Raw genomic sequence first — 4,849 nt, 5'->3', positions numbered from 1 at the left:
ACAACAAGATAAAATTTGCCATAAAATATCTTCCCATTCACATCTAAGGTATTGAAGTTATCAGTCACGTGACTTTTTCCAAATTAAGTTTTTTTGTTGCTTTCATTTTCGCACCGGACAAGCCAAGTTGAGCAAAGCCCACTGTTACTCGATACATTTTCTAAAAGTTCGACACTTCCCTGGCAAAATCGACAACATACCGCTCCCTGGAGTTTTCCTTGAAGCTTCTGGCCCGCTTCAATAGACTTTTCAAAACGTCCTTCGTCCGATTTTTATATGGCGCGGGACCCCTCGCAGCTTCGTCGCTTGCTTGCCCTCTTCACGGCCTAAAACATCTGACAATGAAATTAGGATCAACATTTTTGCCCTAACAATTACACCAAATCACTTAAATATTGCATTAATTATTGATTAGAATCACTATGTGCCCCCACCCCTAACAGGAGAGAGACCTCAGCCAATAGAAAGTGAGAACTGGAAGCTCTTATGTTTAAAATGCTGTTAAAATAATAAATTGTTAGTTTTATGATATAATTTTCTATTAATTTGTTAGACCGCCACAAGGGAAAATGCAGCCGAGCAAGCATACAAGTCCAAGGCTGAACTGCATAATTGAGGTTTCTCTCTAAAGGCCGCGTCCATTTTGTGTCAAACACGTTACTGAACGATAAACATGCCAATCATTGAAGCAGGCTGCGAAGTGGCAGGACAAAACGACGGCAAAAGAGAAAACTGTTTTATTCTTTATCCAGAGGGCACGAGCCACGCAATTGCTGAAAGCGGCTTATTTTACTTGTGATTACTTAATAATAGATGAAAAGAGAAATTTACACTAAATTTAATGGACACTCTGAATTTTTACTTTAAAAAAATACAGAAAAAAATACATAACTTCACAGAAGTTCAGGTTTCACGAGTAATCATCGTTTTATTGCTACAGAACTGTTTCGTATGGTGCAAGGACCACACTCATAAGGCAATGATGCTCCTCAATCAATTGAGTCGAGCGCTCTACGAAATACGTTCCACTCAAAAAACGAAAAAAATACATATATATATATACTAACAAATAACGGATACTAACAAATAGTGCCAAATAGCATGAGGCCGGGTGAAACAAAGGAATACAATGAAATTTGCCAATAATAGTGCGGTGAGTATTCTACTACCTATTTCTCGGGTCAAATAAAATCACTCTACTCCACAGTATAACGTCTCGTAAACACAACGCATGAAATTTCTTCGCTATTGGTAATTAGTATATACACACTCATTGATCTTGGTAATTCAAGCAATCTGATTGGTTAGCTTTCTCGGACTATGACGTTATATTCACCGCGCTAGGTGGTGAAAGCAGGACAAAATCGCTGTCGTCAACTGGGTGTTTTGCCAAAGTTACATAGTAAAGCCCTTTTGAAAATACACGAATATCCAAGTGCTGATGACTTTGAAGGCAAGAAAAGACTTCATGGTGTTTAAACAGCGTGATTTATTGTGAAGCGGTTTACTGTAGCTGACTTTTTGTACGCTCGAAGCTATGTTTACCAACACAGAGTAAAAAGAGGTCGCTTTGTCACTGTTTTGTGATTTCGGGATTTTCTCGCAAGGCCAATTTTGCCTATAAATATGAGTTAATTTATGGAGAAAAGAGGAAGGGAAATATTTTTTTAACTTCGCCCTCGGCGAATAATTGTTAAATAATACTGTTCAACAGATATATAATACTGAGTACAGACAGTAAAAGAGAAAGTGGTATAATGTTTCCTGTTTAGCCTGAAAAAGTACATGTCATGACCGGAGGGAGGTATCCAGTTTTGAAAAGTTTTGTATTAGGGTAACGTATTGAATTTAAAACTTTATATTGAAAGGATTTGACGTGGGCTCCTGTGCTTTCAACTGGAGACTGAGGTTGCAAGCAATTTTTTAAGTCTTTGTCAGATAAGCTGAAATCATGTTTTAATTTCTTTGCATTGCTAGGTAATTGGGCTTTATTACATTTTATTAAAGAGTATAGTAATCATTCGCTTTCTTTTCCACTATGTCAGAAATCTTAGCATTTCCCTTTATAAAATAAGTATTTTCTTTAAATTTAGTTTACTCTATCGTTTTCAGAATAAAATGAATTGTGTGCTGAGTCCTGTCCATGTAAGAAAATTGGCTTTCCTAACTGTGTTACTAATTGCATTAAAGGATTCTATATATATATATATATATATATATATATATATATATATTTATTTATATTCTAGGAAGTCTGTGTTTCGATTTTTCCGTAGTAGAGTGCTCGATTTAAAATCCCCTGAAGAGTGAGAGATCACGAAACAGGCTTGTCGGGATGAAGGTGTAGTTTTTTTCCTACTTCCAATACTTATATTTTATATTCTATATATATAATATACGGTATCATCCACCTTCAAGCACACTCCTCGTGTTGATCGGCGCTAGCGCTATTGCTTTTAATAAATATCCCCATAAACCGTACATTTTCTAAAAGCTTAATAGTTCCAGATTATTACTTATTCCTTTTAAAAAATCAAAATATTAACGCGATTCAGAAATAAGAAGCTTTTTGTGAAAGTGGGTGTCACTGAAATTTAAGTCCAGGCCAGCCAAAAGTAAACGGAAGAAGCTAATTAAGATCGCATTCTCTTATTAAGACGTTTGACTAAAAAACTGTGTCACAGATTTTTGTCAAATGCGTTTGTTCCATAAGCAGTTGAAGTTAGCCGGATAACAAATCATTAGCTGACTACCCTGTGAAAAAATACTCTAACTCGAAAACGAATAAAAAAATCAAAATTCGCAGACAGTTTTTTAGAAAAACTATCGGACAGTAACGTGGCCAAATTTCGGCCAAATTGGTCCACGGGTGGCCAACTTGGAGGATGTTCATTTCGAGAAAACAGGTGGAAAAGATGTTTGGCGGAGTATTACCCGTAACGAGATTATATCAGATTATAAAACCAAAGCCGTCAATGTTGATGCATACCAGAGAAGGAACAACAATAGTGACACGAGCAGGAAAAGGTTAAAAACGCGGCACTTGGCGGAAACTACATGTATAATCTTCTGATACACCGCTCGGCTCGGACACGAGGAATTCAAACAGGTTAACTTAGTAACTTTAATTTCCTCTTTAACGTTCTGTATTTTCTGTAACCGTTATATTTCCAGGGCAAGATTTCCGTATAACCCCATACATTAATTATGCATACATTCATTGCTTAAAAAAAACAAAGACCAGATCGCGGCGGAAGAGAGAGCTAATCAAGTATGACAGGACTTGTCAAGGAGCAATTAAAATTATGAGCATAGAAAAAACTTTTGCGTTCCATAAGTCTGCATAGAAAAATTTTTTTTTTCCCTGGAAATTTTTTAAAAGAAAGCTCTTGATGAGCTCTATTTAATCACCTAAAAATTGCAAATTTCGAAAAAAGATGACTTTTTACCCTGGATGATACCGCAAAAACCATCCAGAATCAGATACTTTGGTTGGATCGCGTGCGAACCTTAACAAGCGAGAGAACAAATCAAGTACTCGAACAAAACTGAGAGATCACAAAAAATCAAGAATCACCATAGTTAACCACGAAAAAGCTGCTGATCCGTCGAAAGGCCTTTGAACCTTTTTCAGTTCTGATCCACGACGACCTTACCTAGGTTGTCTCCTTTTCCAGCTTGCTGCCTCCTTGGCCTTCTTTAAGCGTTTCTCGTCCTCTGAGTCAGACGCCAACTCATCCGAAATGCATTCGTCCACCACTTTCCAACCATCAGCGCTCTTGTCAGCAATTCTGATCAGCTTTTGCCGCTTGCAAATGAGCTCTTGTTCCTTCGTCTACCAAATCATCTAAATGCCGCCTACAGTTGTATTTTTGGAACCGTTAGCAAAGCGATTTCGTTCAAAGATACAGTCGATCTGTGCTCGGAAAGTGCTTTGATGACCCTTAAACTTCGTTTGAACCACTTACTTATCCAGCTAAGACTTCGACTCGAGCTGCTTAGTTTTCTCGTCTACTGTTAGACTCTAGATAGGCTTTAAACATCGAAAAAACCTCGTTGACCACCGGTGATTTATCACGATCCAAAGACGTAGGAGTGCCCATGTTTTCTTCAGCCGTGTCTCCAGGAGTAGGCATTCTCGGCTCATCTCTGGTCTAATACAATTTATTACTCACAGCTGGCTGACGTAAAATAAAGAAAGCAAAAAATCCTTAACAATGAACCTACATAACCCTGACAATAGTCCATCAAGCAAAGAAAACGTATAAACTATATTACACCAGGAATGACCCGCATTCTCGACCAGATCGTACAGTATCCAAAGCAGAAACAGTTAAATAGAAGCTCGAAAGTGAGGGCGTCGCAAGCGAGAGAGAAGAACAAACTGAAAACAGCATCTTAAATAGGTAAAGCCAACCAATCGGAAGCTACCATAAGCGCACAGCGACAGCTCATCCTCAAGATGACCATTTATTTGTCAGCTTCTTTATACCGTCAACCTTCTCTTGAGAGATTTTTTGTGGTTGAGCAATGGTTAGTCATATGAAAAAAAAAAAAGTTCCTAAACCTTTTATGAGTTCACTAGGCCGTCAGTTTTATACCAAACGGTTTTTCATCTTTTCTTTTATAAACGTACCAGTCCACATACTGTTTTACAGTATTTATCTCCAACCCACTGAAGTTCCTAAATACATCTAGTTCTTCAGATATATAACGCTTTTGCTGAATTTTTATCAAACAGGGTTGTCATGGTATAATCTGTGTATTGCAATAGCTTGGCTTCGTGATTTTCTGTTTTAATTCCCTTAATGTGGCAGTACGGTTAAAAGCATTATTTTTTCGTTGACTT

Source organism: Porites lutea, chromosome 7, assembly GCF_958299795.1.
Source record: "Porites lutea chromosome 7, jaPorLute2.1, whole genome shotgun sequence".
NCBI lineage: Eukaryota > Metazoa > Cnidaria > Anthozoa > Scleractinia > Poritidae > Porites > Porites lutea.
This window is presented reverse-complemented; position numbering follows the sequence as displayed.